The 13440-nt window shown below is 34.0% G+C and overlaps 1 protein-coding gene across 1 annotated transcript in view; it reads left to right on the forward strand.

The window, feature by feature from the left end:
• LOC100374391 (cadherin EGF LAG seven-pass G-type receptor 2-like) overlaps positions 1-13440 on the forward strand; it is a 71337-nt gene that overhangs the window by 638 nt on the left and 57259 nt on the right. The gene's annotated exons all lie outside the window — the stretch shown is intronic.

The following is a 13440-nucleotide window of genomic DNA, read 5'->3' on the forward strand; positions in this document are numbered from 1 at the left end:
ATTATTATATTTCTTTGTAATGATATTTGTCATGATACAATCAGACACTAGAAATAAAAGAAATACATATGATATAATCTAGTGACAACAAGACACACTAATTATCTCTCGATTCATCACATAGTTTCTAGCTTACGACGTAATAGCGGTTCTAATGCATGAAATCGTAGCGACATCAACGATGTAGGCAGTCAAGGCTATGCGGAGAAAAGCTAATGCGTTAATGGCTCATCAAACAAGATAACATGGCTAGGCCTTATGTTTTGATATCTATAGGTGCAAGGTGCTATGTTTTTGGTGTGTCGAAACTCATCCAGGCACTGTATACCACGGATAATGTTATTAGACGTACTACGTGGACATAATGTCAAGTAGATAATTTTAGTATATATTTATACATTTAGTTGGAGCTACCAAAAGGGGACAACATTGAGTTTGCATCTTGAATGATGTTTCAAATGCGTGTCGAAATAAAGCGAATTGTTGGTATTCAACATCATATTTCATGAAATTGTGTTAACTACTCCGTAAAATTTAAATAATTTAATTTGTACAAATTTGTCATAGTAACAACACATAAACATTCACCGACAATGTAATGATATTATTTTGTATCTTTCAATATAAAATACCCCCAAAGTGTTATTACCTAAATACATTGTTACTATTTAAAAATAATCATGATTACCTTAGCCATAGGGATTTTGTTTTTGTCGGCGCTTGTTTGTTTCAGAGTCCCTACAAGAAATTTGCGAGTTGATCACATGACTGCGAATTCCGTAGTTGCTATTTACATAATATTTTGCACCTTCACGTTACTGTAGGAATCTCAGCTCATGACAGTCATAAAACAGTATCAGGGACGTTTTTAAGTGAACCGTACTTGGAATAGCATGTCCAACCAAAACATACAATTTTGGTTGCTTCTCGTGTCGAAGCCATCCATACAGTCACGTGATTTAGGGGTTATTGTTTACTTGAATTACGGTGATTCAGGTCATTGACCAAGAACTTCAGAAATACTGGACGTATAAACGAATACAAAACTCTGAACTAAAGAGACATTTTTGACTAGCTGGCATCTAGGGGATATTTTTATAGACTAATTTTCTTGACGTTTTCAGTGAGTCTGCCCTTGGAACAGTGACAAACCGAACGTATTTCGGAAGAGATCAGGTTGCCATGGAAACATGCTTTTTGGGAAGGTAATTCTCCATTGGAGAAGTGAAGGTACATTGTTTAGGAGCAGAATATCTCAAAATAGACAAATTGTCATTGTTTTAGGATTGGCTGCCCGTGGAGAGATCTATATCCAACTGGCACGGAATTTTGCAAAATTATTCAAAATGATATATATGAATTACGAATTATTACGAAGAGTTGCCCTTGAGATATGGACCAGTCGATTATATTTCGGGAGGGAACCTTGACACGGTTATCATTGAGAATATATTATGAGAATAAATCATGATCAATACCTGAATAACCCTACACTTATGAATAAATAATTATGAAATTGTTAGGCATGGATGCTTTTCAGATATGAACCTTTATTATCTACACCCAGTGACATGGAACTATACATTTTTATTTATTTATTTATTTATTTATTTATTTATTTATTTATTTATTTATTTATTTATTTATTTATTTATTTATTTATTTATTTATTTATTTATTTATTTATTTATTTATTTATTTATTTATTTATTTATTTATTTATTTATTTATTTATTTATTCCGCAAACGCATTGAACAATGATATTACAGCGGGCAAACACATAATACACGAATAAAATTAGGTGTAAACAATATTTTAACCTAATGAATTATTTATGATGAACATAGTCTGACAGTTTTATCGTAGACAGATAGATCACGTGGTATGAACAACTAGTTTTATACTTTGATTACTGAAAACAGCTAAGACTAATCAATGTTTGAATGAATGCATTTATGTTTAAAAATAAGGATCAGATACTGACAGGTGAAATATATTTTTTTATTAATATTTATTTACAAATTTCAACGTATTTAGTGAATATATATTGAATTTGACACCTAAAACGTAAACACCTATTTTCTTTGTTTGATTACTTATACCTTTAACATATTTTTCTACGGATTTCAAAAAAGTCAACGAACACTCCAAGTGATTATGAACTACAGTGAGATGTATTTTTAAAACCTTATTTCTAGTAAAATATTTACAGTGGCTTTACTAAAAGCCTAAACCTTCTTTACGAAATGCTGCTGTTTTGCGACAACGTGTACCGTACCTGGCCTATTAACCCTTTACCAAAGCATGTTGAGACAGGATGTCATATTTCAGGCTAAGAAGAGAACCATATTCACGATACATTATATCATAGTGACTCCGCGTTATTAAATTTAGGTGATAATAGTGTTCCTAGTGTCACGTCCGCCGCTGCTCTCAACAAGACTGAGCGAATGACTCACTGGGCACAAACCCATCGTCTCCTAAGACAGAAGGATGCCCACTAGATTGTCTCCCATAATGCTTTGAATAAATATACAGTAACATGCCCAGTAGGGAAAAATTAGGTTTCTGATCAAAGTGCCTTAAAGCGGGGGAGTCTTCCCCTCCGCATGCGTCAGATGGCCATAGCGTGTCATTATTTACATATAAGCGTCTACCCATGAGCCTTTGCGTTATTAGCGTGTGTTGTTTACGTCGCATGGAGCTCAATTCCCGCGCGTGCGCAGATGACGATCCTTCCGCTTTAAGATGTATACAATTTAAAACACGTATTGAACTTCATTACTATGACGCTGTCCATACATGATATACATACCTACACGCATACACATACATTCATATATACAGTGTTCAGTTATCACGCGATGTATTCATCGTAAGCAGGTACACTCGGTGTGACGACTTCAACACAGTTATTGAATTTCCACAACGTAAAACGCATTTGTAAATTTAATCAAATGTCTCTTATATTTCGCTCTTATAAAATATTAAACTACATCATCATCCAGTTATAAGGAACAGAATTGTATAATGGTGACCGTAGCTCGTCGTGGCTAGTAGAGTGATATCTTTATATCTTTCACTTTATCTTTGATTTGTCAATCGCATTCTGTGTCAATTATCTCACTCGCTGGGCGTCTTCTTTTTAGTGGTAGAGTAAGATTATAGGTTCCGAACGGACATTTAAATTTAAATTTACATCACGATTTTCCAGTACGGTGCCACGTGTTCTTGTTGATTAATTCAATAATTTCCTTGATAAAAGATTAGTCATAACCAAAAAAAATGTAAACAAATAAATAAAGCCAAAGAACGAAAAAAAAAGATTTTCCGTTTACCTATCAAGATTTAACCCTCAAACATTGAAACTATTTTATTTGTATTCATACGCCAACGATATTTCTTATGAACTGTCTTCGACGTGAGGTATACAATTTCTTTTCAATTTCTACTAATAATATTTAATGAAATCATCAAAACGTGACAATTTGCCTGTCAGGGGAGTGAATGTTGTACTAGAGTTGACATTTCATAAGCTGTCAATAAAAAAATCCTAAACACACGATGGGCACGCGATAATATATTTTTTTGTACATTTACTTATTATGGCAGTAACATAGTCGTAGATTTTGTGTGTTTATTATCAATCTTGTTTGTCATAGCTTCAAGCGTTTCTTCTATGATTTTGAATAATGGAGTGGAGCTCGCCGCTTTGTGGGGCCGTCGTGTATTCACGAAACCTCACACATTTACCCTGATCAGTATTCTGTCTGCAATCTGTGCGCATATGTGCCAGTCATGTATGCTACAGAGACGACGGACCCTCGATGTGGATACGTCTGTGAAACTTACTAAATATCCCATGGGTGCTCTAACACGTTTCACCTTTCGAACTCATCGCGGAGACGTACTAACATATACCTTAACATTTTTGTCATATGGCTACTTATTAGTATTTTCTCTCAGGTGATCTAAACCCTTAAATCTGCTTCCTCTAGAGGAATACACATCGCGTGACTGGAGAGATGTCAAGTAAATGATGTATATGGTATTGCCGGAGAGGAAACCATTCAATTCAGCATATCTGTACTAGCCAACTTTGATTCTTGCATTGAAGACGACGCAGTCATGTCTGCAAAGACGACATGAGTGCGCATGCGCCAATTAGCAAATTTTGTTGACGTAATTCACGTGATTGGTAACTAATGAACGAATGTTGTTCGCATGACTAATTCAATGCCTATTTGTCTTGTATCTTAACATTAAGTTATTACCGTTCAGCTCATAAAGTCAATTTTGTGAAAATGATTTTGACAATTAACAGTTCAATTCTCCTATTAGCAATCAGAAAATGAGATGCCGGAAACATAGTCGAACGCATAATATTGTAATAACTGTATTTCTCATTAATATGCACACCACGTCCACCGATTAAATAATCTACGCACAGTACGTCTACTGCGCTGTGAATATGACGTCGGTATCGGCTCAGTTTCGTTTCGTGTTCACAATAGCTACTTCATGGATGAAATTAAAACTATTGTTGAATGTTCCACGTAGGAATACTATCATAGCCTAATGCAATTAAAATATGGTATATTAATAGCTTTTGAATGACGTAAACTTAAATAAACTCCTCTGTATACAGTCGTATGTTCGTGTTATGTATGAAAATCGCCACCCACATAATACCATGTTTATTCAAGACATAAAATTCTCAGATTTCCTCACTCGTTCAATGGAGTTTTTAATGAGAGCTCTATAGATACACAATAAACACACAAATCGATGATACTGTGGTCTAAATAAAAATGTAAATGTGTATTTGTTGAGGTGAATGAGCGATATCGGCATACGTGGTATGTGCATTTTCCCGAGCGAATTTACGAATCTCCTTTGGTGTTTCACCAGTACAGATTGCACAACGGATGATACCACTGTGGAATGCACAAACGCTCGCTAAGTTCTCTTGGACAAGAACCAGCGAATTGTGCATGACATAACAAGCATCGTGTATGTGTGACATTACGTTTCTGTCTTATTATCTAAGTACGAAGATAAAATAACAACCACTTCATCCCGCTTAAAGTTGCTCCATTAGTACTTTCGTATGCAACCTCAATAAGTAATATGATCGCGTAGCTGATGGCGAACACGCAATCATGGTTACCAAGGTGATGCAAGTATCTTAAGACAAAATGAAATGTTCACAAATACATAAATATTTCGCTACCATGGAAACGAATAGTTATGGTTGCCTCGTGTCCTTGGTATGAAAATCACAATACAATTTGAAAATAATGCGGTCATATATCTATTACGGTGCTAATTGTATGAAGAAATACGCATAAAAGCAATACCCATATCGATGAAAACCTTTTATAAGATAACATATGGCAGCGCTAATGTATTGAATTGAATTCGATGCTTATATAACACTAATATATGGTATTAAAGTATTCTCCCACACACATCAATCTACATTCATGATTGTTATTCACTCGAAAATCATAGTTCAACAATAACATCATATTGCTGGTTATTGCAATTGAATAGAAATATTTTTTTTGATTATTATTTTAATTTCTTATTTTATATTTAGTTTACATGTATTTATATATTTACTCAATTATTTTTGACACAGTTTCACGGTTAGAATAAAATTATGATTTAAATATATATACATGATATATGCTTTATGTGATTGGGTAGAAATCAATAGTTGTGTTTTATGACTGTCACGGGACTCATGAATGTATTGAATATAGAAATGACATTGTATCGAAATAAAATTCATGAACGTCGGCGGGAAGTTAGCACAAATATACATAAAACAAACAAACACTCGTCTGATAGTTATATAATACATGGTCTTACCAGTAAAAGAAAGAATATTAGTATAGGTAACAGTTTACGGGCATATGTTTTTAAACAATCGATCATATCTGCCCGAATGTTATAGCAATATAACTTGTTTGTCTACATAGTTCTCTTGTCATGCGCATCAATCATACATCCCTGGGAAAAGTTTGTCATACAATGTAAATACTATAGAAACTATGTGAACAAAAAGAGACTAATTGCTGTTTGTGCCATGCGTATATGATTAGGATTCATATTTTCATAGAGTGTATGTAAACAAGTAATAGCAGAGATACGTTTCTACTAGTACTTAATACCACATGATAGACGGAATAAATCAAAATGTTTTGCGTAAACTTGGTATCTACTGGCATTTTTTTTAATATGTAGACGTTGTGACTGTAATGACTGATTAGTTCAATAGTTATAATGATCTTGTTAATACAAGGAAATATGTTGTGATGGTTAGGAACTACATGCTATCTGTTTTTGTCACTGCTGTTTTTTTACGTAACATACATTACAACAATCTTCATGACCTGATGGTATGAATTTATGACTCGATCCTTGATATTACCGATAAAATGTCTTCATCAAATATGCGAATGTATAATACTATTTCCAATCGGAATAAATGGCAACCAATGTATATTCAACCTTTTTTGATTATTCATTTCAAATGGCAAACTCGAGATTAGCTTAAATTATCGTGACATAAGCATATGGGATATGTCAGAAGATTCATATTTGATTGATCCGTGCCTGAACACACATTAACCTGTTCCAAGATGGGCATCACTTACTCTATGGGCATAGAGTCAATTACATTGCAAACACGTCTATATCACGCGCGACAATGTTCTTTAATTAAACTAATATCGCCGCTTGTCAATACTAAATCATAATAACTTTTGACACCTGATATTTTGTAAAACCCCAGATTAATCAGCTACCTATTTTGCCTGCAGCTACATTCAAGTTTTGACTATGACATGCGATACATTAAAAATGTTTGCGAGGAAGTTGTAGGTTATTATTAACACGTGACACATGTTAATAATCACATAGCACACTGTGTTCTATGGGCTTGTCATATACCATATACATCTTACTCAAAACAAGTAAAAGATTAAGCCTCATGTCGCAGCAAATATATTTGAATCACAATGCATCGTAACGACAGAATGGTACAGTACACGACAAACACAATTTTTAGCATGATTGTATAGTATATTGCCGACCAGTGTTTTACCTATCTGATCTGATTTCTTGGGATTTTTTGTCATTATGAAGTGAAATTCCGAGGGGTCTGCTTCCGGAACAAAAACATACAATTGTCGATTAAAGAGTTTCCTAGCTAATGCAACAAGTCAAATATTGGCAACATATTTTGTATTAAATTAGCATGTTTTGTTTATTTTCCTATGGGAATGTGTCATTTGCATGGCCAAGAATGTATTCAATATTCAAAACCATATGCAAGTAAACACGAACTGATATCATTTTACTTGCGTGACATTCTGTGCAGAAAGTAGTACAACAGAATTGCTGTGCAAATTCTATTTTTATGTTTTCCTTGTGTTTTCAATAACGATTTCTGTGCGTTGAAACACACTTGGTTGTTCTGTTATGCCAATATATCTTTTTTGGGGGGGTGGCTGGAAATATTAACAACCGGTCAATACTTTTTTAAATGAATGATTATCAATATTAATGTAGTTTTACTTTTATCTATGAAGTCTTCAATGGCATAATTTCAATGTTACATCACGGATATCTTACTTGGTGACCTCAGCTCCGTTGACATTAATTGTATGGCATAAGTATTGAAGGCAGTGTAACACCTATCAGATAGGCCTCATTCACTTATACTATCAAGGAATCTTGCTATAGCATGAACACCCTTTTACATTCAGCCACAGTAATATAATATAAACGCTTGAAATCTTGCAAGCAATAGTGGTGTAAACCTGTTCGTTCACCAAGGGACTACCTATGGCAATAATTTGTGCATCTCCGCACGTAGGTACTTATATTGAGAAGTAATCGCGACGGCGCATCCTACTAAGTAGTAGCAGCTATGCTCACTGCATTTTAAGAACAGCTGCATGATTGATTGCCGTTTTATTGCATCTTCCCTTTTTTGCAGAATTGTCTTGAATTGAACGTGTGTGAGCTTAAGGATTTACGATGTGTGAGTAGGTAAGCCTATACTCATCATAACCTAATCGAGGGAATTATGGGAGAAATCAGTAACGGCTTTGTATTGTTAATAAGTATATGGTTAAGATACTTATTGATATATAGTTATCGTGAAAGGCTCGTGTTTTTGTTATTGCAAGATTTTTATCACGTGACCGTGACGAAAGTTATGATGTTTGCACTAATGTTATACGGATTTGTTGATCCATTATTCTGGTTATATGCTAAACTGTTACTAAAGTGACAGACATTTATTTATTTATTTATTTATTTATTTATTTATTTATTTATTTATTTATTTATTTATTTATTTATTTATTTATTTATTTATTTATTTATTTATTTATTTATTTATTTATTTATTTATTTATTTATTTATTTATTTATTTATTTATTTATTTATTTATTTATTTATTTATTTATTTATTTATTTATTTATTTATTTAGAGCTTGATCTTTTGCCACCATGTCTAGCAGTCGCAACATAAGCTAATATCTGAAGATATATGTGGTTCTTGAAAACAAATCTTGAATTATTAGTACAATTATATGAATTAGAATATTTCTGGTGTCGGCTAAAGGCATGTGTTTTATAAAGCCGAATATACGTTAAACGTCATTTCAGAATTATCAACCTCAACTTCGCCACGCACATAAATTTATTTCAATCATGTACTTGTGGCGATTTGTCACAGATTGTGAAACGACTACAGGTTGACTTTACTAAGGAATTAGTAATTAATCTACCGATGCATCTTCAGAACCATAAATATATTGATGGTTCTAAAAACACCTATTTCCTTGTCGTAAGAGAGCACACTGACTGTAGTTTCGGTTATGCAAATTAGTACCAGTGGGATATCTTAAATACACAGACTGCTTTCTGTGTTAGTGTTTAGCCTTTAATTTTGAAAAATGGTTAACTGGCATGGGATAAACAATATATTAATTTCGAGTGTAGTAATTTTCATTTAGTTTTAGTCAAAGGCTCGGAACAAGTGAAAATTACTGCACTCGTTTAATAAATATTGTGGGGAGGGGGCTTTCTATTCTCTATGAACATCCTTCTTAGGTAATAGGAAATATCCACAATGTTTCTGTTGATATCTTGATCATATGTTAATAAAATCACGAGTTGTCAGTTCTGAACATGCACTTAAGATTTCGTATCAATAAATAAATAAAAAAAACATATCCTACTACTAAATCGTTTGTAATAATTTTGCCGCACTCCATATCATTGTCATACATGAACACCGAGTTTATCGGCAGTTTACTCTCCTGTGTTGTAAAAATATATATTCATTGTGGGAGCCATCAATATATGCACGACCTCAAAGACGAATTAATAATACGCTTACTAATGTAGGAAGAAAATCATTCCGCGACCTTTGCACATTCCGCGAGATCACACTAAGCGGATATCGGGGAAGTCTTGTACGTGCGTTGCCAAGTGATGGTTGGGAGAATTAGAAATGCTGGAATCGGTGAATGAGTTCTATGACCATTGTTCATCTCTACATCAAATATTCTTTATTGTATATATAATATATAAGTATATTTTTATATTACCGACGGATTCGGAGCTATATGTTTGTGTCTTTATAATTATATAAAGGATGAACTAGGTTAACGTAGTTTCAAATTGTAATATCTAGTTCGTTGGTTAATATTTGAGCCAATTTTTCTATTTTAAATATTTGTAATTGATCTCAATGTTCTGCAATTGCTAATGGTTTGTTCTTTTGTTTGAATATCAATTGTCATGTAACATGCCAATCACCATTCGCCCAAATATTACTGAAAAATTCCACCTGAACTATTGTATTGTAAGCACGTTAAAGTCTCAATGTTGTTTACCAGCAAATGTTGACTTTTTAATATGTAAGAGAAATGACAAGTAGGCGGTCATATAGCCGGAAATTGAAACACGGTGAACGTAACGCAATCTCGGTTTAATTACAGTTAGATTAGAAACACGACTGGTACTCTTTTAGTATTTTTCTGGATGATACAGTATATGAGTTTCCCACAAGAGTTGTTATCGACGTAATTACGTCCGTGTTAGTGCATTCAGACGAGATATTACGAGACAAAGCGATTATGGGGCGTTAGCGTTCACAGGAAGGCTTAATGATTGTTACTATTAAAAATGCCCTCCCTGGTGTCATCAGCAGCATCATCGATCTGCCACTTGATGAATTCTGCGAAAACGATAAATGCAAATGGAAAAAATAAACATCATTTACTGGTTACTGAAAATACAATACACATGATTGCAAATTAGAGTGACGTTACCATGGTAACGACTCCGCGCAATCAATCATGAATTTGTATTGATTTTGTAAGCATCAATGCCTTGCAAATAAAGCGTTTTTGTTCAGCTGCCAAATTCCACCTGAATTGCTCTACAAAGACTAAATATTATGTTTATTTAGAATCAATTTCGAAAGTGGCCGATCAAGTTACGTCACAAAGATGCCAATCACGTAGAACAGTAGTGAAGTTATTCGGGGGCATGGGAGAGCAACTGTTTGCCGTTCAATTTTATTTATGATTACATTACCTTCTTCATGGTCATGCGGTGCATCGGTTTAAATGTCATCGATCCATCATCCATAGGTAAAAACAACAGTAGCCTAGTAAACCGGACTTTCAATGACTGTGACAACTTTCGCTCTGATGGTTTATTTACTGACACATTTCTGACGTAGCAGTAAGCCGCACTATAAATTGAATTGTCATTGAATCAAATAAAACATTCTCCGTGCACCAATCTTGAAAATGAGATTATTGTAGTTTCCTTTAATATTTTTTTAATGTGACGTGAAAGTAATACAATATTGCTTGTTAATCTATTCATATACATTTGTTGTATTCATGAATTATATATGACTATAATTTAACAGACACGCTCATTTTGGCAAAGATTTGAATCTAATCGTTAAGCATCATCACAACACTATCTTGGGTCGTATATCGGGAATCGTATATCGTATATTGCGTGCAATTAAACACTTCACATACTAAAACACGTGACTTATATTAATTAGCATTTCTATAATCATTACTAGTTTACGACGTATTGTGATCAATAGGGAAACGTGCATTTTTAATGACAGTTCATAATCATAGTAACTGTGAAATGTGACTAAACAATTATATCACAAACCGAACATGACGGACAAATTATTATTTGTGAATGGAACAATCAAGATTTGTCATGCCCAGAACTCCCCCCCCCCAGGAATAGTGGTGTTATTAGTATTTGCATTCAGCCCATACTCTTGCTTATATCAGTTATTTGATGAGATATAAACAGATAATACAAAGTGCGGCCATAGTCATGGTCGTTTGATGACTAACATTTGAGAGCGAAAACGGAATTATCTAGGCCTTTTCATTTGAATGCTCGCCTCGGTTGTATGGAGGACGAATTCTCTACAAGTAACATATGTGAACTTGACATTAAATGAAAATCACATCTGCGTTAACAAAGTTTGATTGATTTCTACCGTGAAACAAATTTACTGGTGACCTCTCGGCCTACCACTCTCAGAGGTCACCCACTGGCACTGTTGTCATAGAAGAATAATGCATGCCGGGAGTCCCAGTTAGGAATGCGCTAAAACACACGTCAAACATGGCCGCCGCAATAATTTCATATTGCGGCCTATTAAAACATATTTTAGTTTTTATTCCTGTAAGGTATTATTTTTATTACTTTGTACTTTTTGAATGACTTGAGAACATGTAGTTTCTTACAGTTTTCGACACATCGTTTTGTTCTTGACGGGAGAATACTTATACCACAAATACAAAAGTTTGTTCTGGTCTATTTCATGTTTACTTCTTGTTTACTATATGCAGGCAAATATCACCACCCTTGAATTCTTTGAATAAATAAATAATTTTGAACCAAGCATCAGGCAAGATATTGACATTCATTCCCGAGACTGCCAATGATATTTCGAATTCCAACTATTGTAGTATGTTAAATAAATAAATAAATGAATAAAAAAGGGTGGTAATTGAGATGAAAAATGACGATAATTATGAAAAGGCGTTTGTGTAAATTCGGGTTGAGCCGATTGGATCCAGTCACAGTCTCGTCTCTATATAAGAACACAACGACGATAAACATTTTGCTAACATATTGATTATTACCATATTAACGTGGCTATTACGTTCAATCTGATATTTATAAATCGATTTTGTGATTCCACTCCTAAAAATAACCACGAGTAATTTACAAATGTGCTTTGATTTCAATTAATATTTCTCCACAACCTTCACTTGATGCTTTTTAAAGCCAAATTTAAACAGCGGCATGTCAAATAATATAAAACTTATTAACAAAGTTGTAAACAATAGTTGAACTTAGTTCCTTCAAGAATGCGTTTATTTCCGAACATCTGCTCAATTTCCTTGGTGATGTAAAAACTCACTCTACTTTTATCATATTAGTACGTATCCAGGATTAACGTGAACAGGATATATAATGATTAATCTTTATAAATAGCCAAACTTTAGACTTACTAGTCGGTTACCATGGCAATGATGAGATACATCACAAGGATGTAATAGAGTTATTTGTCTACAACGGCTGAACACTTTTAATGAGTTTATTCCTGTACTCATTAACAGCATGAAAGATGCAGTAAAGCGATCAGTATCCGCATCGGCGTGCAACCTCGCACATGCGCGGTATTAACGTATGAACACATATTGGCAATGACTTGTGTAATCCACCACGGGAAGTTCCGATTCCAAATATACCACCTGTAGTCTGGTGTAGAAAGAAGTCCGGCGGCACTCGATGTGTTTGCTTTTACACTCAGCAACGGAATTCCATGCACTATAGTCAGAACAATCAGTGAGCAGCTTGTTTTTTGTCAGTTGTATTTTTCGACTCTGCTTCTATTTATGTTTCGATCAAACTGGTGTTTTTAAGTTTGGGGAACATGTGGTAACTCATATATGATCTCCAGATTTAAGCAAACGGACAGGCACGTATATATGTTATATATATGCCTGGCGCTAAACTGACTCGTCGTCAATAGTCATTATCAGTCATAACATACACAATGTAATGATGCTTGATGAATGTAACTTTAATTTAGTCGTTAATATTCTCGTTTTATACAGACTGAATGCAAGATCAGAAATACCGATTATTAGCTTTGAAACCAGGAAACGTTACCGCAATGGATGAGAGATCAGACAATGTATGAGAGATCATATCTGATCATAAACGCCAAGCATTTTACTTTATTAAAAGGCTGTGAAATGTGAAACTCATAGTTGACATGTGACAATATAATGAAATCCCATCGGCATGTCTTGATTAGTTATTCATAATGGTGCAAGACACG

The sequence above is a fragment of the Saccoglossus kowalevskii genome, chromosome 5, assembly GCF_978046115.1.
Source record: "Saccoglossus kowalevskii chromosome 5, keSacKowa6.1, whole genome shotgun sequence".
Classification (NCBI taxonomy): domain Eukaryota; kingdom Metazoa; phylum Hemichordata; class Enteropneusta; family Harrimaniidae; genus Saccoglossus; species Saccoglossus kowalevskii.